This window comes from Lasioglossum baleicum, chromosome 13 (assembly GCF_051020765.1).
Source record: "Lasioglossum baleicum chromosome 13, iyLasBale1, whole genome shotgun sequence".
Taxonomy (NCBI): Eukaryota; Metazoa; Arthropoda; class Insecta; order Hymenoptera; family Halictidae; genus Lasioglossum; species Lasioglossum baleicum.
The window spans coordinates 6733160-6755009 of NC_134941.1; the positions used below are offsets into that span (position 1 = coordinate 6733160).

General features: G+C 38.7%; 1 pseudogene across 1 annotated transcript in view; it reads left to right on the forward strand.

Annotated features, from left to right (window-relative positions):
* Nucleotides 1-2649: 2649 nt before the first annotated feature.
* The window catches only part of LOC143215375 (cytochrome P450 9e2 pseudogene), a 130278-nt pseudogene continuing 111077 nt past the window's right edge, over nt 2650-21850 (forward strand). Inside the window, exon 1 of the transcript XR_013010366.1 lies at nt 2650-3990. The product of XR_013010366.1 is annotated as a cytochrome P450 9e2 pseudogene (transcript). The remainder of the gene's footprint in view (nt 3991-21850) is intronic.

Genomic DNA, 21850 nt, shown 5'->3' on the forward strand with positions numbered 1-21850 from the left:
TTATTCGGTGCTTCTAAAGGAAACGTGAACATATGAAATATTTGTTACACGTTTCAAGTTTAAAGAAATTGTTGTATACGTATGCTTTCGGCTTTCGATCTATGCTCATTGGTAATTAATCAATGCTTGCAAAAAGGGATTGCGAACACGGTTATTACTAGACTGCGGATTTTATGCATTTATGACAAAAATGGGTAAGCACAATTTAAAGCAGTGGACATATTAAAAAGATTTAAAGACATCAGCGCATTGGTTTCAGCTTAATCAGATAATTGAAAGAATAAAGAAATTTTTATTTCACTCCTGTGTCTTGCAATCAATGCGAACATTTTTTATTTTGCATAGAGATCCGCAGTCTAGTTTTATTACAAATACCACTCACACCGATTACATTACTTATACACTCATACGGCTGTTGTGTTTTAATTACAGAGTCCCATAAATAGCATAAATTCTATAACATCACGCAATACATCAGGGGTATAATTGGCCAGCTGTTCGCAAGCATTGTCTCTTCGCCAATGACGAAACTGATACGTGGGTAGATCAATATGTCTGTACCTGCGAGAGAACCTCTTATTTGCGCGTCTAAATCATCTGACAAACTCCTCTATTACGGACATTCATTCGTTGGACACTCGAATAACTGGACGCGCGATCGTAATCTCACATTATTATTATCCTCTGAAAATACAGTGTCACTGGATAGTCATGGGATCCTGTAACTTATCTCTTCGTCTAACTAAACCATCATGAGAAAATTGAGATTTTTTGCTGCCTGAAACCAGTCACTAAATAATTGAAACAATCTGATCACCAGACTGTGGATTTCATGCATCTGCGACAAAACTTAAGAGGGGGAAAATAATCGAAGCATCAACAGAATTTACGAATACGTTATTCAATTGACACATTATTCTTATCATGTTAAATCCCCCTGTCATAAAGTTCAGTCTTTCTCCTTCAATTTAAGCCCTCTACAGTTAAACAATTCCTATGGGAACCCTTCCGATGATCGCTTTGACCTGAACTCGATTTTTCAACATGATTCTGTGATCCATTTTTAATGTAAATTTAAAAAGAAGTTTATTTTGTCTAAAGATTTGCTAGTCTAGTAATCAAATTATCTCAGTATTGTCGTGCTTTAGTAGTGGAAATAAGAGATTTCAGGTATACTTAAACTTCCACATGGCCTCATCTAGGTAAGAACAATTTTGAACAATACAAAATTCGCTTAATATTTGAGCGACTCTGGTACACTTTTATTTTTCCACGAATTCCAAACTAGACTAATTCATTCCGCGGCCACATCTAAAGTACACAAGACACTCTGTCATCCGGGTGTATACTTGTTGTTATTACCTTTCAAGAAAACTGTTCCCGTTGTAAAGAAACTCCCCACCAAGTTCGTTGGCCCCGGGAGCAAGAGGATGCAACGAATCCTCGCGTCTTTTTCTTCGTCTGTGTACGATCATGGAAAGAGGGAGGGCTTGAAAACGCGCGCGCGCCCCACCCCTTCCTACCCCCACCCCCTTCCTTCCAGCCCCCTTCCCCACAACGAAGCCGATATCGCCTATCCACCTATCCCCGTCCGGCGCAATCAAAGATTTACAGGAATAAATAGTAAATAGAGAGACAGAGAGAGAGAGAGAGAGAGAGAGAGAGAGCCGGAGAGGGAAGCACTAGGAACCAATTATTACTTTCCCTGTGCGTGTATTTTAACATTATATTACACTCGGATTGGTTTCTTATGAAATTTTTTATGGGCCATGCCGGTCGCTTTGATGAGAGAGACTCCCTCTTTATTGAACTTTCAATACCTTCAGGAAATGAAACGGTCTTAATGATTTAGGAATTGATTTATTACATCTCTTCGTTCCGCGGCAAGACAACGACGTTGCGACCGGGCGGACCCTTTATTAGCACCACCCCGTTCCCCCTCCTTCTGGACTCGAGAGTCGTTATTCTTCGGGTTGCAGGTGTTTCGCAAAAAACGTCTGGTTGCTCCGCTTCGTCCTCGCATTGCTCCAATAATTAGTGCTCGAGAATCATTCGGTAGCTCAGAATCATTCTCCAGGAGGACTCTTAAATCGTAAGAAGCCAGAAGGCGCCTAACTGCAGAGGATGGAACACAGAGAACGATACGAAAGTCCGAAGGAACTATGCCTAATAAACGTTTCCACTCGAACGGGGGGACGCGTGTTACTCCAGCGAATTTCCAGCGGAGTATAACTGAGGAAGTAGATCCTCTCGACCATTCTTCCGACGACATAACGATAGGGAGAGAAAGAGAAAGAGAGAGACACAGAGTCAGAGGGGAGTAGGTAGAGGGGAGAGGTGGGGTTTCGGGAAAACTCGCGCGCGCACCCTTTCCTCCTGGCTCTCAACGGTTTCCCTTCCTTCCTCCCTCCGGATGGAACCGATATACCGAACATATAGGTGTCTCGTCACCGTATCACCTATCCACCACCCTACCCTTTGGTCGGAGGGCGCTCCTGAATAGTGTTGGTAGCTACAGGAGGGAGACGAAGGAAGGTGGAAGACGCCTGAGCTGTTAGTAGGGTCTTTTGGTTGAAAAAGGGGGCGCGCATGCGCCTTTCACGCACCAAGTCAGAGCCACTCCCGATCGCCAATGACCGTCCAACACGATCCTCGAAGTGATCCTACCACCGCTTCAGTCTGACGTCCGCATCCGCACAGTCGACAACCCTTTATCTCGAGCCTCTCTCGGGGTATGCAGTCCGACGAGTTACGCGTGTCAGAGTACACCCTCGATTCGAATCACCTCGAAATCATTTCCTAGGCTTTCGTAGAGTGTCTTGCTCGCGTCGTCATTTCGAAACAACTCTAACTGTCTCTCTGACAATGGAAACATCCTCCCGCGATACTCTCACCGGCCGCTATAGACCGCGTACTCGATCATACTTTGAGGATTCATAGCAAAATTCTGGGACACGTTCAAATCGACTGTTCTACGTATCTCCCGAAACCAATAATTACTCATCTCCTCATGGTGTTTTCCTCGTGGAGTGACTATAGCGATTCTAGTGTAGAGCGTCTCGCTAATTCATAGTGGATAACTTCTCGTCCGTCTAACTTTCTTCTGCGACTTTTCCGGTAACTAATCTTCTATATCACATTTTCTCTAAACACTTGAAGATAGTAGAATGATTTTCTCTCAATGCAATCTGTCACAAAGTTCCAACAGCCTACCGAGGGTATCTTTTTACCTACCCTTCTCTCTCTCTCACTCTCTCTCTCACACACACGCACGTAGTTCCCGAGATAATATTCATGATCTATCGGATTTGACCGGGACAGATCAAGGATAGTAGATTTTTCTTTGAATGCAATCTGTCGTCATGTTTTAACACCCTCATAAAGGTATCCGTTTATCACTCTATTTCAATTGTGCAACAATCGTCCCCAGTTCTTCAGGTAAAGCTGAAAAGTTATCTACTGGATTCGACCGTGTCAGGTGACTCTGCTTTCCCTCTTACTTTAGATTAGGTTTCCGTGCACGTTTCTTCTCTCGTCCCCCCGAAATCGACAGGTGATCGTACGCAATTAACGAGTGTTTTCGGTCGAAGTTACCTGGCTGGAAAACAGCAGGGCAGTGCTCCGCCCCAGGGCCGTGACCGATTCCGTTGTCTCATTAATTTTTAATTGTACGTTGCCGATAATGGCACCTGGCCTGGTCTCTGCTCCGTTTCATGCGGGTACGCACATGACACGTCACGTGGGGACGGACCACGAGTCGTTCGCTCTCATACAGCTCGGTTGCTGCTGCACGTGACATCGTGACTTCCTCGCGAAACGCCGCTGAGAAAAGTGGGGTCATCGTGCTTTAAATTGTGAACCGAACCAGCCGCTCTCTGTGACCCGTTGTTCCGCAACGAGCGAGTACGCGAAATCGACCGGCCGTGCGGGTAATCGCGACCGTGTCTCCCGATCAATCTGCGACCAGTGCTGATCTGTCCGACCATCGCGGTAAGTAACCACTGAACTCTTATCGAGTCGATCTGCGAGTCGATTCGACAACGTGCACCCGCGAAAATCGCTAAACATTTGGATGAACGATAGAACACAAAGAAAATGAAAATTCGTTACGAAGATAATTGTTTCCTCAATGCGTTATAATAATTTTAAAAAACTGGTAAATCTCGGTGAACATTATTCTGAATTGTGTTGAAATGCGTTTCTTTACGCTCCATTGCATATTTTTGTTTTACATTGTCTATTGGACTTCTCAAGAAAATGAATAACAGCATCCAGGAAAAAACAAAACTTAAATATTTTCAAAGAGCTCTTCGAAAATAAAATGAAAATTGTCTACGAAATTCGAGGATTTTTCGGTTTGAAGATAGTCTCTAAATCTGCTTTGAGAAGTTCCAACAAACCTAAAGACTAAAACTTATATGCTGCACGTGGTATTTTTCCTTTAAATCTAAAATCTAATTATAAGCATTTTTGATGCCTTGTAAATACCTAAACAAAAGTAATAAAAAAAATGCAGTTTTTGTACTCTACTGGAAACCTTCGTAAAATTGGCAGGAAGAAGATAATTCCTACAATAATGAAAGTTTTTGTGGAATTGTCAGAAAGTAATCAAGAAAAAGATATTATCCACTCGTCTTACAACAGGGGAAGAAACATGTGTACCGTTTTTCCCGGTGCTAAAAGCGAGCACGAAGTTTGAATAGCGCCTATTGTGAAGACACTTCTTCATTAAACAGTTTGAAACTCACTATTAATACAGTTTCAATTGTCAGAAACTCCCACGCCGGTAGTCCAACTATCATGGCACGTAACTGCTAAACTCTTCGGGCAATTAAACGCGTATAATTCGCGAAGTCGTTCCCTCGCGTCCTAAGTAACATATTAAATCATTTTCCGAGCAATTGAAGGAGAAATTGTTGGTCGTCGTCGCTCTCTACCGATTCATTACACCGTATGGATTTTCGGCGACGGTTCCAGCAACAAAAAGTAACTCGCCAATTGGAGGGAAAAGTGGATTTTGCAAATCGATACACGAATTTTAATTTAAACTCGAGCCCTCCCTTTCGCAATCGGATATCGCGACTTAAATAACTTTGTAATCGCCCTCACCGACAGATAAAGCGGTGTTTGTGATTGGGAGTTTCAATTAGAAGCCACTCCGTGCTCCGAAGGAAATTTTAAGAGTCCGACGAAATTGATTCCTCGTCGTGGATTACCTCCGGCTCGCAAATATTTTAGCAACCGGCGTTGTTCGGCTCGCGGAAATTTCCGAAAGCTCGTTCGAAACTTCCGCTCGTATTTTCTGTATTTCAAACGTTCTCATACTGCGATTTTTTCCTCTTCATTTAATACATTTTTTAATACCCCATTCGGTTAAGCAAATATGCCGTAATTCCGGCTAGTTACCGGAATTTCTCGCTACCGAAAAATCCGAGAAAATATATCTGCCATAGATTTTCTGTCTGCTGTCTGGAACAGTGTTACAGTGAAACAAATTGTAACAAGATTCGTGAAGATTGTTTTATAAATTTAATTTAAATAGCTAGGGTTACGAATTAGTTATTAAAAAATTAAAATTTAGATGGGACATTTGCTACTCGGGGTCAGAATGGACCCGAGTCCCGTCATTTGAGGGTCAAGAATGCTAAAATCAAGCAAGTTGTCCTATCGATGATAGGTGCGTTGATTTAAAAGAAATTTTCTCATGAAATAGTAACACAGAGTTAAAGTTGAAATTAACTCGAAAATAAGTGAGCTGTACAACACAAACGGCAAAGTGCAGCGATATTATTAATCCGATCACACGTTGAAGTTGTTCAGGAAGTTCCCCCAACAAATTGTACGCGTGAGAATCAGGTTAACATATTTGTAAACTTCGGCTGTGAACGTCCCGTTACAAAATTAGTACTAGACCTTGAATGCAACAAGAGGAAACAACAGAATCTTCATTGTATAATACAGTGAAGAAATTTTGTGCGGTAAAACATTCTTTATTCTGACATTTGTATAATTTCTAATGTAATGCATACTAATTTCGTCATCAGTCCAAAGCGAGCAGAAAGAAAGATGTCGACTATAGTTGCAAGGTCAAGAAGTCCCCAAACCTTGTCGAGGGACGTTCTTTCACTTTCCAGCGACTTCGAACTATGCTTTATCGCGAAGGAACCGAGAGGAACTTCTTCCTTATTCGTTTAATGATCTACTGTCTACACCGAGCCGAACGAAACGTCAGCAAAGTGTGCCGTTCGAGACGTTATGCTCATTTCCGAAGCAATTTCTACTTTAACTTTTGCAGCTAGCTCACTCTGTTTGGTCACCTCCCATACCTTTTTCTCAGTAAATGTTGAATTCGCAGTACAATTTTTCATTAATTCCATTTTACGCTTCTTCCTGTGCCCGTTTCTCTATACTCTATTCCATCATTTGTTTCTTCATTTTATTAGTCTTGATCATGTAGTTGGATCGAGTAGTTAATTTCTTTAACCCATTGCTGAATGATTTTCTTTATTGCTGCAGCGATAACAACGTTGTCTTCAACTGTCTCCTAGAAAAAAGAAAATTCATATCAGTACCACTAGATCTTTATGCAAATGTTCTGCATCAATTATAACAAATAGAAACCGAATAGGAAGTTCGTTCTTTCTTCATTAATTTTAATAGATCGAAAATAATATATTAAGACGCGAAATAATATTACGACATTTTATACGATATTGTGTGTATAAAAGTGACGTAACAATGTGAATGACATTTTATTGGTAACAGAATATTTATTCATACGGAAGTAATGGCTAGACTCCCGGAGATTATGAAAACGTGAGCAGTATAAGTTGTCTCGCTCGGTGCAGAGGTTCATTCGTGATTTCGAGACATGTTCGGAAACGTTTTCCGTACCGGAAAATGGTCGACGTCTTCTGAAATAAGAACCTCTTTAAAAGAGAGATTTTATTTCGTCGCGTGACATCCGATGTTCGGAGCCATTAGCCGTTGCCTAGTTGTTCCGACTTGCAGGCAGCGGCTGATGGTAGGTTTACCTTTCCTCTCAACATACCTACCTGATTGTAAACTTATCACTTTTGAAGTGCTCCGCTTTCTGTATAGCTATCCTTTTTCCTTCATTAATGCGTTGCGATATACACCAACGGTTTAGCCTTTCAGCCATGTTTTGAGACACTGTTCATTAATTACTTGGTACACATATCGATAACTGTGTGCAGCGATATTCCTAGGGTTTTAGCAAAAGTGGTAAACATTAATGTTCCAAGAGATTAACCTATTTGCGCAATATTACGCACTTTAACTAGTCATTCTTTTTATTAATTTATTTATTGAAGTCATATTTAGATTGATATAAAATATAGGCTAAAATTCTAAATATCAATTGTAATCCAAGTGTCAATAATTATAATTTTTAAAAATCTGTGGTCGATGGCTAAGGATTTTTTAATAACTCTTTCGATAGCAATTTGAATCATGAACCTACAGTACTTACATGAAATATGATTTTTAAACTACCTTTTGGCACAATTATTGAAAATCCTATTAATGACAGTAGATATAGTGTCAAAATATATAATTATTTTGCACTGGTGAAATATAATATTGTATTACAGTATGCCAAATGTATTGTTCAACGATGTGTTAGTCTTCAGTGATAATTAATGTGCATTTTTATAATTTCCATAATTGTAGAATTAAAATATACATATGGAACGAGACATTTAATCAATGGTGGTAGGTTCAGTGTTAAAATTCAATAATAATTGGACATGACTTACAATCTAACAAGAGAATGTGTGTGAGACAGTTCGACGGCATTCTATCTACGAACTATCTGTGAATATGTTAATAAAGAGATACGCGAGAAAAGCTTCGACGATCTAATAACACGTGATCCCCAATAATCGCTGTTTATTATGTCCACCGTTAAAATATCTGAATAGTGGATCTTTCGACTATAAAGATTAAAGAAAATCGATAGATATTCTGATAGCCGGGTGGGAAAGTCGCAGGTGTTATGGCGAGCGAAGTAAGCCTCGATGTAATTTCTGGCAGCGGAGATAGTGAGACAAAGATGGCGGAAAAGCAAAGCGAAAGAGCCGAGGGATAGGTGAACGGGGAATACCGAGGGATTTATGGAAACTGGTCAAGATAAAATCGGAAGAAACTTCATTTGTAATTTACTGGCTGCACTTTAATAATTAAAATATACTCTTCCCACACACACATCTCTTTCTCTAGTGTTTACTTTATAGTTAAACTTCTCCATGTCATTCTATAGATTATGTCATCACGAAAAAGAATTTGGAATGTTTGACACAACTTGCAAATAAATAGACAATTTATTAGTAATTATTAGGCCGCGGTCTTTTTGCAAGATGAAAATATTCTAACTCAATGGCAGCAAGTAGGAGTGAAAAATAAATGATTCATTTCTTGTTTTCATTATTTCAATAGGTTCGGTATAAACAATTTTCAATATTTTATACTTCGCATTGCAAAAATTGCATATAAAGTGCAATGTTAAAATAGTATAACTTGGCTCTAACTTTATTAATTGAAACAAGAACCATATATAACATTAGGTTAGCAAATAGATTTGCAATAAATGGGGCTTTCAGTGATGCATAACAATAAGCAAGAATATAATCACCATATATAGAAAGAAATATAAATAAATAACTAGTTTAAGTAGTCGCTAATGATCAGAAAATCTACATACAACGTAAAACACATAAAAAGAAAATTTTTTAGAAAAGTCACTTATGAAACACAAAGTGAATGAACTTAACCTAACTGGACCGTCACTTATTGTTAGTTTTACAGGTTATGAATACACGCGTGCAGAAACGTCAAGTGAAATATCTGTTGTCAAAAATAGTCACAAAGTGTTCAGTTTCTTTGGAGCTTGCTAAAACACTTAATAATATTATATTAATAAGTCTCTCTTTGACGCCCACTCTCGAGGCTTTCCCCCTAATAGAGCTTCTTAAGAACTTTCCGAGGTCACTACTTTGTTTGTCTCCTGCGTTTTATCTACTAATTGTTCTCGTTTCGTCTATTATACTTTCATCTGCGGCGAAATCAACAGTCTTCACCCAGGTCTTCACCCAATAAACATAATGGTAGAAAGTATAAATATAGTTTAGTTGCCAATAATCAACGAATTGTTTTGTGAAAATTATAAATATCCATTTAGCAGCCCCGTAGACAACAGAATTCGTCGCGCGGTTAAAAATATATGTATCTTTTGTGTTGTGACATACAATTTTTTAAATGAAGAACGTGAACGACTAAAAATTCAATTTTTATCTTAATATGTACACTCGAAACTCTTATGATTCATTAAGAGAATATGTTTGTTACTATTCTGTTGACTTTACGAAAGTTACGAAAGTGATCAAAGAAAAACAAAATTGAATAGTCAGCTTGATGCAGAAAAATTTTACATATAGATTCGCAGAATGTTGGTAACAATGGTATCTACTTTGATGAATAAATTTTCCACAGGAAAATGTCCTGTTTATTTATCGCTATCTACAGTTAAAAGTCGGGCGTTCCACGTTCAACAACCTAATACCGGCTATTCCTCCTATTTAATCAATAGCCTCTTAACCGATGGTAAGTCGATGTTTATTCCACCTCCCCGTGATTCATCAATGCTCCATCAAGTTGATGAAACTGCGTGAAACGCGGTGGTGGAACGTTGTTACGCAGGGCGAGAGTGTGCCTCCGCGTAAAACGAGCCGCCATAGAAAGCTACGAAAATATCGAATACCTTTCGAAATCATTCGCGTAGACGTAAAGAAATTTCACGGTGCAGAGCAGAAAGCAGCTTTGCGGATGAAGCTTTACTCGTGGAAAAGCAATATTTAGCCCTCGTGCTTGCGGAAACGGGTTCGTTTTACCATAGCTTTAACCGCTAATGCTTTCATTTATTTGATCAAGTAGATTGGCATTGTACTACATAAATTTATTCTACGAAGTTGAAATGAGAACCCCACGTGTACTAACCTTAAATTATCCGCACTTTCAAAACATTAATTTTACAATTTATAAATATATACGAAGATTTCGCCTGTTGAAATAAATATTTATTTCGTACTAAAGTAGTTGTTTCATTAATGACAGTATTCGTTTATTGTTTGTGAATCACACATAAGAATGCGGGATCGTGTTCGACGCGAAGCGAAAGTAGTCGATAAAAGTAGCGCCATCTACGGATTTCCGTGAGAATCTAATCGATCGAGGGCGTTCGATAGTTTGATCGTGCGCATAACGATATTAGCGAGTGTGGCAGGGTGCAATTGTAAAAAGTGTGCTTGTAAAATTGTTTTGTCGACACTGGTACGGTCATCATTAACAACTTCGTTATAGTAAAATACTAATATACACGTTCCATTTTCATAGAAATTGTTGTCTTTGTTTCGATAGATTCTCTGAATCTTTCATAATTTCTTTATTGTAACGTGAGAATAGATGAAGAAACGGTGCCTTTATGGCTATTAGTTCTTTTTAAAAAATTTATTTTAGTTGCAACTGTCAATTTATCCTGAGACCATTACATATGTACTTATAGACCGAACATACATACAGGATATGCATAGCAAGCGATGTTCCAAGGTAACGAAGTGTCTGGTGTCCTGAACTGACGTCATAAGATAATTCAAAATGGTGGATAGTTATATAAAAGTGAAGTACATGTACATTTCGAGAACATTTGGAAGAATGGTACAAACTTGTTGCACAAAGAATTGTAAGTATATATAATTTTATACTTGAAGTCGCATATATTAGGTTGGCAACTAAATTCGCGATCTTTTGTTTCGTTATTCTTTTATTGCCTCATTATAACCTCATTCAGTGACCATTTCAGTGATTGATTCAGTGATTCTTTTTGGACTGTACATGATTGGAAAGCTCTGAATTTTACTATTAATTTGATAAATATAAAATACTCGTGTGTAAATACTTAGTTGCCAACCTAATATATTGTTCTTACTATTCGTTTGTTTTACTAAAGTTAGTCGTGAGGTTATAAATACAGATTTCATATTATCGACATCTACATTGAAATTTAACTTTTCCCATATTTTAATTGACTAAATGAGTTAGTATTATTTAAGATAATTAGATTAACAAGACACGTTATCTGAAGCCGGGTCTATAAGTATATGTATATGGTCTAAGAATGGATCAGTATGAACCTTTGTGATTGTGACTACAAACCCGGTACTGGCAGAGAGAGGGTAACTTTTTTCCCCTGAATTCGTGTTCCCTCCCCTCGTCTGTGGACTTGGCAGCACAAAAATTTGACTACAGCATTGTTTTGTATGAAGTTCGGACTATCGTGTATGAAGGTTTTGACGATAATGAACATTTCCAGGGGGTTTTTTCCGCAAAGGAAATAGTTCTACTTTAAAATTTTACGGCTTGCGGGTTCGAGGAACTTCTCCTCTCCATTCCTCCCTTGAGATTCCAGAGGTTAATGCTCTGCCTATAGCAACAGGTTCGTGCATTATGCATGTGCGTGCATTCATAAAAGTATTCTCTAGCACTAATACCGTCTATATTAAATTATTCAAAGTCAGCGACTTCGGTATAATTTACGGAAACGTATTTTGTCTAGGCGATACGTTGTCACTAATGAAATCCTTGTCTCGTGATTGGCCGTGTGTGCAAGTGCATGGGAGCTAATTACGAAAATAGTAATCGATGCGGTTGCTGCTCTGATGCTAATCTTCCTGGGTGAGGCATAATGCGCTCGTAAAGTTAGATTTTCCTGGTTTGGTGTTGGGGCAAAAATTATTGTAAAATATATTAATTATTCCAGTTGTTTGAGTTTGACTCTGTTTGTGGTAGTGTTAAAATTGTTTGAATTAATTGTGAGATACAGTCAACATAATCAATTGGAAAAAATGCAACTCTATTTTTATAGTCTTTCAATGTTTTTACAGTTTGGTACTTGTTCCTAGTTACTTTACTGTCATAAATGCACTAATTCCGTCTAATTATAAGCAACGTTACTGCGGATTTTAAACATTTATGACAAAAATGAGTAGTAAACAATACCATGTATAAATTGACAATAGAAGTATTAAAAAACATAGTTACCTTTTTTTGGTTTACAAAAATTATTGAAAGAAGAAATACATTTTTATGACATTTTTAACTTGGAATATTTTTATTTTGCAGAATGATCTGCAGTGTAAATATCACGATTATTTATTGAAATTTACATTTTGTCAGCATTGAATTGCTGATTAGGTGTGTGTATGGTGTACTTTAATATATAAAGTATACCACAAAAATCTTTAATAGCAATTGTTGAAGTTTTTACTTTGTTCTCACGAAAAAAATGTATATCTCCATTTGACAAAACTGTGTAAAATGAATCAGAAGAGTTTGTACACAACATCTGAACGACGCGTTATTGTGTGTGAAACTTAAGAGAGCATCACGCATGTTTTCGCAATCAAGGACGCAGAGGAGAGGCTAGAGCGAAATGAAAAGCTCGGTAAACAATTCTTTTAATTGTCGCTGACTAATTACCTTCATCGTCTAAATTTTCGTGTGAGCGAAAGCGACAGAAACGCAACAGCGATTTTACCTTTGCACATTTTGAAGCGACTTTTTCACCGTGGTGTATTTATAAGCGAGCAGAAAACATGGGAGAAACGTTGAACAAATATTTCGAGGAATTAACAACCGAGGATTGCGCCGGAGAATTTATCCGCTTCGTTAAAAAATAAATTGTTGGTGCACGGCCAGGCGGTGCACGGCAATGAAACAAGGTTCGCGAGTAATGCGGTTGTTACGAACGGTGAGGATCGTTTATTGTCAAGCCTTTCAACTGCGTCACATATAATTATAATAAATAAAATTGAGTTCTGTGTAATTAGCCTGTCCGAGTCGTTCCGTGTGTTTCCTTTGCGCAGGATGCGACGATAGGCCGTGTTAATGGGTTGTTTAAAAATGAAGTTTGTCTCGTGTACGACCCGAAACTTCACCACTTATTGCATGATTAACTAACCAACAAAATAATCAAATAAAAATTTTAATTGCAACAGATATTAAATAATACTCGATATTCATATATGGCAGAAGAATTAATTTCGTACAAACATCTAAAAATATTGAATAATGAATTTTCAACTGTTATGAGCTAGTTATTCCGAGATTTTTTAAAAATTAAGTAGCAGAGGAGAATTAGATTGTACTCTAATTAAAACATAGTGTACCGACGCTAACGAAAAGCCATAAATTCAGATACTGCAATAAATTTTAGTCAACATCAATCTGAAATCCAGAAAGGAAACGATACGTCACAAAAAATGATTGTGGTTGTTAATAACGGTGAATAAGTATTATCACAATTTGACATTATAGGCCACAATTAATTATACCCGTCAGGAAAATGCAACTAAATTAGAGAATCATCTGTTTGGGAATAAACATTATGATAGGTACAAGAAAATTGTTTGAGAGGTATATTTCCGAACCATCATACACATACATATGTTCGAAACGAATTCGCCATGCTTGATGGTTTTACAAAATTGTACGCCATTTACCTTCTGAATCTTCTGCTCGAATTGTTTTTTTCGATGGACGAGCAGTCGACGCTGCTTCGAACATTGAGCATCGATGGAAAAACCAGTTTCCGGTAAAACTAAAAATGCACGGCAGATAAACATCAGTGGCTGTTGGCGAGTCAGACTATTTTCCGCTTCAATTTACACGTAATCTCATGCTAGGGCTACAGTTGCAGAAAATAATGAGGTTCACATTTTTCATGAAGGCTACAATATAATATAGCCTCTCTACTTTGTCTATCGACTCCATATTGCAGTTTCGACGAATCGAATTCTTTTGTCGCAATTATTTCATTCTTCAAAAATGTCATTTAAATAAAAATTTCAAATAAAAATTGGGTTTAAAACCCACTTTATTCAAAATTTTTATTTGAATAACATTTTTGCCCAACTCATATGACTATGTGTTGCAAATTCTGTTTTCATCTAATTGCTATGTACTCTTCCACCGCGTTTGCAAAATTAATTAAATTTTAAAATCTTATTCTTGACCACTAACAAGGAGTATTATCTAGTATATTTACGTCAATATTGAAAGAAATATTTATATGTTTGGAATTTATATATGTACATCACTTTACTGTATTAATTTATTATTCATTTTTAGCGAATTCGAGTTTTTAATCAATCCAATTGCCTCTTTTCCAGTTTTTTCAGTACCCCGATATAATTTATAATAGCTCCGTCCCTTTTCAGTCCTTCGGCTCTTTGTTTCATAGTATGTGTGCGTTGGTGAAACGCGTGTGTGTGCTCACGTTGTGAGTAAGAACAACACGTGCCGCTCAGAGGAGCTCTTGTAACATCGTGTTTCCTGTGTAGTCGAGTACGTACGCAGGTACACTCCGTGTACACGGAGTATATCGATCCCGCGGGAATACACGGTGTGCGCGTATGTATTTATCACTCTAACAATTAGTTTAATTGTTTGTACAACTGGGTGACGCTCGTTCACAGACAACACCGTCGGCCTCGCTCCACGCTAAAGCGTAAGAAAACGGGGGATGAAAACGCTACTAACACGTGCACGGGGTACATTCATCTGCTGCTGCTTCGTCTGACAGTTCCTTGATCGCGTACAAACCAAATTCTCGCATTTATAATAATCAGATTGCCGATTTTTGTGCTTCATTCTTTAATAATCTCAACAAGTTGAAAATAGTGCATCGATCTTCTTCAATTATTTCAATTTTTTTACTGCTTTAAATTTCGCGTAGTCATTTTTGTCTCAAATGCATAAAATCAATAAACTTGATATTTTTGTTTCAGTAAACTGTTTTTGGTATTCTCCGGATTTATTTTCGATATTCTTTGTTTGGTATTCAATTTGAGTAAATCTGATACTTTAAGAATAGGAAATTTTTATGAATATCAAAATGATACCGTTTAATTATGAACAGGCTGTTCATATGAATGTGAAGCCACTGCTGAGCATTCCTTCCATTTGAGTGAAAAATTCGACGGACCTTTTGACAGTGCAAAACAACGAAGCGAGCGACTGACATCGAGCCAATTACGAGTGGCGCAGAAAGTTGTTTGCGTAAACGGAATATCTTGATTTCGACGAGAAAAAGGCAGTTCCAGTTGTCATCGAGCCGAACCAACAACAAGTGGCGCACCTCGAGTTAAATAAATATTTTTCTGTTTTGTAAACGACAACTACGACAGAGCCTGTCTTGAAACCGCTGGCGCATTCGTCGGGTTGAAAATACCAGCAACGTGTAAAAAAATATTTTCTCGCGGAACCAGGGAGCGGGAACGTTTTTGGCCGGACAGGCAACTTTTCCGTCCGGGAAATTCCCGTTTGATCGGATCGCTGTTATCTGTTACCGGTCCTGTTGCGGTATTGTGTTGTTAGAAACATAGTGCACGTTCAATCCGCCGAAACCAGCTCCGTCGAAAAATTGATTAAATTAGCAACGCGCAGGAGTCGATTTATTCGGTTTAACTGTCGCATTTTCAGCGCATTCAAATGATCACAGAGAGAAATAAATGTCCACTTATTTGCATCTTGAAATTAAGGCAAACTCGGAGGGGGTATGCACCGCGTTAGACGAAATAGAATTAGTATATTCTAATCTGAAATCTTGAAATTAAATGTTCGAGTTCCTTCAAAGGGGCCGTTCCCGAGGTTAGTTGAAGCGACATTTTCATTTCCGAAAAAAGCCCGCCACGGCTTTTTTAAGGAATTTTATCAAAAAACACGGAACAATCAAAGCGTGGCTTCGGCATGCGATGGTGTGGAAAGACAGGGTGGCAGGTTTCACTGAGCGCAGCGTTCGCGTCGCGCAGCGTTCGCGTCGCGCCGCGGTGAAGCAATGCACAAGAGAATGAGCAGAGATTGATTTACAGTATTGTCACCATAAACGCATAAGCCTCGGGGGGATCTGTATGCGTTTATCTGAGACGGGTATGTAGCTATTTTTTGAGCTTCAAAGGCCGAGCCGAACGTAGAGAAGGATAGCGCGTGTAAAAAGGGACCACGCGCGGGCCTTTGAACTGTGCCGACGACTACGACTCTCCGCGTCTCTTTCTTTCCGATACGCTGTCCTTCCTTGCGCCCGAAACGTTCATCGTCAATTAAACCACTAAATACAGTTGAAATTATATCGTGTTTGGTCTTTTTTTAATCAGAAAAATGCCACGAATATATTGGTGAAAGTTTCTTAAAAAAATAAGTAATAATAAAAAAGATTAAATATTGGTGTTACATTGTGAGAACGCACGGGCCTTTGAACTGTACCGACGACTGCGACTCTCCGCCACACCGATATACCCGAGCCGAGATCAGATTACTAAAGTGGAGGGGATATCTTTTCTGCGTTTATCTGCTACAGCTTTTATGCGTTTGTAGAGGATTTACTTGAATTAGAACTTACTTATTTAACCGTAAATGCAGTTGCTGCTTCGAAATGTATCACTGGGCCACTCGGAGACGAACTGCAAGGCTGAGGTCAGGTCAACGAAGGGCTCGGCTGGTGGTAGATAACAACCGTGAGCTTCGAATTCACACGTCACTAGAGATGTTCTCTCTACCGCGGCTGGAACGACACTGATTTTCCGCAAGATTTTTCTGAAGAGTTTAGGGAGGGCATTATGCATATGGTCGGTTAACACGTTTTCTTTTTTTGCAATTACGTTGCCTATTATTTCCTCGAGCATTCAAAGGGAGGCCGAATGTTTTTATTCACGTACCGTAATAAAATTATATCGCGACCAAGTTGAGTTTCTTTAACGAGTTCATTCTAGGAACGAATTAATAGGTGTTATCCCCTTGATAGAATTTAAGTAACGAGATTAAAACTAAAGGCCCTTTCCCCAGCAAGAAATTCTGTCTCTTGCCAGGCGACGACGTATTAAAATTCGATGGCCGAGGCTGTGGTGAGGGTCTCTCGTTCCGGGGTTAGAGGTCCTTATTATCATCCGAGCGATTATCCGAAAAAGCGACGCGCGACAGCGGAAAGGAATAATAATATTTACATTAATTTAGGCGATGAAACATTTTCAATTAGTCCGTCGGGAAGGGTTTCCCACCGTGCACCGGGTCCCTTACGTTTGTCTTTCATTGGCCGTGTGCTTGATTGACAAGATTGCGCCAACAAAACGATTTCGTAATTTCAATATTTTCTCCGGTGCTATATCCACGGAACATAATTCTACATTTCATCAAACCCACAAAAATACTATTGGTTACTACTGTGCGAACTGTGTGAAAGCAGTCAAAACGAACTTAAAAATCTCATTTAGAAACATCAGAACTGTACTTCCGACTTATTGACGTAATTTGAAGCGAATTTTTTACGAGTGGTTTTTTCTACCACTACCAACAAAAGATTATTGGTCTAATTAACATATAAATTTGCTTTGAAACTTTTAGGCGGTGGGTAGGTAAAATTTCATTTAAAATCTATTGGATATATGTAGTTCCATTACTTAGCAAAATTTTTTGTATGCACTGTAGAAATTACTCCATATGCCAGGTCCTTACATTTTTTAATATTAGACGAAAGGTCTGGAAACCTTAAAATATAGTTCCACAGTAACAGGATTAAACGAGAATTATTTTCTTCGGGAAGATAAATCCAGTATCAAATTCTTCTCAGTTCTGTGAAAATTTTTAAATAATTCTCACGTGCTCTGTATTTGTAAAATTACCCGTATGTGATGTGTGCAATTTAAAATATTTTTAAACGGCGATATAAGCACAAAGAAAATTGGTAGTCGGTGATAAAAAATAATTATGATCCGGTGGTAGCTGAACGTCGTTCGTGGTTAAGATCACGACCGGAAGGAAAGGAGTAAGCAAGGGGTCGCGGGGGTGGTAGTAGCGGTGGCCCGGTTCTCAAGTAACTCGGAATTAGGATTAAAGGTGGCCAAAAATTAAATCCTTATCTCGGCAGAGCCGACAAGCAGGGAGTACAGTGAAAGGGGTGCGAGCGGTTAAGGGAAGAAGGAGTTCTTAGGGTGGTTGCTCGCGCTGTCTCTGCAGGGTTGGTCCTTGAGAGGGCGACTCTTAATCTGACGCCAGCGCTGCAATTTCTTCCCATTAGCGAGCTCCTTCGCGATTAAACATTTGCATAATCTCGGGACGCTTGTTATAATTCGGTGACATAATATATATTTAAGAGCGTCGCGGGGATCAGCAATACGCGCTGCGTATTTTCAGCTTTCAAAAATTTTTCTGGTTCATGCCTGGCGAACATTTTCTGGATATTTGGTTCTCAACGACCACCTAAATCTATAAATTATGAAACTGTAGTCGAACGCGAAGAATCGCGGAACGCACGCTCACTGTAACGATACGAATTTAAAATTCATCGAGCAGAGTTTATACGGATTAATGTAATTGAATATTCATATTTTCAAATATCAAGCGAACAGTTCGAATCGTTTGAAAGCATCTCTGAAAATAATTTCAGTCGGAGCTCCATGGTTTCTCTCTCTCTCTCTCCCTCGCGGGGAACGAAAACAACAGATACAAAATATCTGGCTTTGTATTGATGTTCACAGTCTTCTGTTTATTTTGTTCATCGTCTCTAGCACTTAGTAATAATTCAAGTCGCGCAATTGAAACCCACGGTGCCTCGTTCAACGTGCCAGGAGGTCATTTGTAACAATAATTGGAATTCAATGGAGCTACATGGACCCGCATATGAGTTTCTAATATATGGTCTCATATATCGAGGCAATTGGACTCGGAGGCGATCGCCAAGCAACGCTTTAACACGGAATTGCCGTCGCTTGACCAAAAATAGCGGAAACGTAAAAGAATACAGTAAAGCCTCGATAGATGCGCTAGAAATGTCAATAATATTTGAAAAAATTGACAAAGCATTTACGAACATATTTACGATATTATTCTGATTAGAATAAGCCCAAACACGACACTATTCAAAGCATATTTGCTCGTTTAATTCACGATTCAATAGAATCTCTATTATCTGAATTAACATTAAAAATTTGAGTTCTCCAATGTCCAGTTCAATTTAAAGTAATACTGTTTAAAGTATATACAATTTCATGATTCGAATCAGTACATATTTAATCTAGTACTACATAGCTGAATAATTGTTCTATTATCTAAACACTGTTCCATTGATTAGTTCGGATAATCAAGGTAAATACAATCGAAATTGTATCGTGTTTGTGCTCATTTTAAGCAGAAAATGGCGAAAATGTGAAAAACGTGATGGTGAAAGTTTCATAAAAAGATGATTAAAAACAAAAGCTAAATAAATAAAACCAGAGATCAAGGAATATGTAGTGTTTGTACATAAAATAATGTTTCCCCATAAATAGAGATAGTACCGTATAAAGATTCCATCGAAATCGATGACATCTTTTCCAACATTCCACTTCTCGCCGGAGACCAATCTCGCTTAACGCAGATTACAGACGAATGTTAATGAAGGCTAACGGGATTCATAGTGGCCGCGCGCAAATAATGACGTTGCGCAATGTGCACGTGCATAATACAACAGTTATATAACGACTAGATTATGACGAACATCGACAATTTCCAGCGATACCCGCTGTCCTTAAAAGTTTCGCTATTCGTATTTCCGGCGCAGGGTGTTTCATTAAACGAGCCCCAAACTTTGTAGTTCTGCGCTCAATCGCCTTCAATTCCACTCATTTCTTTTTTGTCTTTGCTGTCACTGAAAGTTTATCTTGGACGATTCCTCGGCTCGATGCGGGGTTGCCGACAAGCACAAATAATGCAAAAATAGACGAGACACGAAAGAGTAAAAATATGATCAACATATTATAAAACAAGAAATAATTTTCTGTTTAACTGGCGTCTCAATGGATGTGGAAAACTTTTGTTTTGCATAAATATCGGCAGTCTACCGATGACGTGATTTGCAAAGGGCCTGGAACCTACGAGTACCATAACACGGGTCTCGTACGGATGGAACTAGTGAAAGTTCGACGCTTTTCCTATAAACCGATGGTTCAGCACGTTGGAGGAGCGGTTTGAGAGCCTCTGTTTGTTCACATCACTATGAAATTGACTGACAACTCGCCTGCTCTGTGTGTCGCTTCTATATACACACACGCGAATCCCTCGTTTCTCTCTAGAATATGATATAACTCGCACAATTTACTGCTCAAGTACGCGTGCACTGTTAGAAGACCAACCCGCGCCGCTCCGCGAATTTACCATTGCTCTTGATCCTCGTGCTTCGCGTTCGAATCGATCGCAGATTATACGACGTGTGTCAACAAGCCCGGCACAATAGAGAGCCGACCGCGATTCTACCTACCGGTAAAAATAAATCGAAAATGTTAGCCGATTGTCTGGAAAGTTCGCGGCCGATTTCTCTCCGTAGGTCGAGTGCATCTAAACAGAAGTCGGCGAATTTGCGTATAGAGCGGCTCGCAAAATTCGTTCACAGGCAGTCAGTCATATTTATTCGACTAAATTACGTTCAAAATAGTAAGTAGCACTGTGGAGGATGCTAGAATGAACTAATTGGCTCTAGTACCCCGTTCGTTATAGCATCTGCTCGTTCGAGCATACATTGGAATATATGTGGGCGTAGGCGTAATCCGTTGCGAGCCCATAATATGCAAAGTTAACAGTCGATACAATGATTCAGACACGGGAAGTTTGATTTCGATTATTATATGGATAATAGGAAAAACGAAGGTGGAAACGTACAAAAATAATTAATTCGTTTATTCAATTTTTATGGACTATTAATCAATTCATTCATTTTAGCCATTATTTTAATTTTATTCGAGTTAGACAAATCTTATTTATAATATTTTTATAGAAAACGTTCATAAATTCGATTGTCGTAAAGATGCGTCTGCATATGAAGACACTTTTTACTCCACAATTATGATTTATTTTCACAATGTAAAATTAATTACCGCACCGTTGGAAGAACGAACAAGAGAGAAAGAATAGTACCAGTTATCATAGTAAAATAACGTCCAGATATAACGTCGCTAATTATTTACTTAACTCTCTATTGAATTTCTACGGATGATTAATTAATTAAACGAGAACTCTCGCGCCAATCCTGTGGAATTTAATATGTCCAGTTCCTGATACAATTCCACCTCTGTTATTATGCGCAATGGAACGGGCAAGTTCTTTAATCATAGAAGCAGTTACACCGTATTATCTGAAAGTGTACACCATTGTTTGCTATTAATTATCCAGGATTATACGCGCTGGGGTGGCCAATAGGTCCTCAGTCTGGTGCCTTTACGCGATTATTTCAATTTCGTTGATAGCACTGGTGACTCGACCGATTCTCTTTGTTGATGAGGGACTCGCTGTGACGCCAACAATATTGCTGTTGCTGTTCCCTAGGAATTAATTGAATTCGATCGAAATCCCGACAGCATCGAGGGATTATCCGTTTCTCTCTTTCTCTTGCCTCTTTCACGAGTACCGACAGTCCTCTTTTTTCCACACCTTGTTTCGCGACAGTATTCGATTTTTCGAATCTGATTTTATCTGTCTCGTGATGGCTCCGAGAATCGAACGTCGATACATGTACGTACTTGGTGTAATGATTAGCGCCGATGACGATCGTGTCAAGATATAATTTCCGCTGACAGGCAGATTGAAAGAAACGATTAAGTGTGGGTAGCATCGAGACGTGCACGCTTTGTTAAAGACACATATTTCGTCGTTTAACAATTTTTCTACAATGAGCAGTCACATCATTTTCGAAAAACCAAGAATAATTCTTTATGTATAAAAACCTTAAAGTAGCAACCGGAAATATTCTTTATCA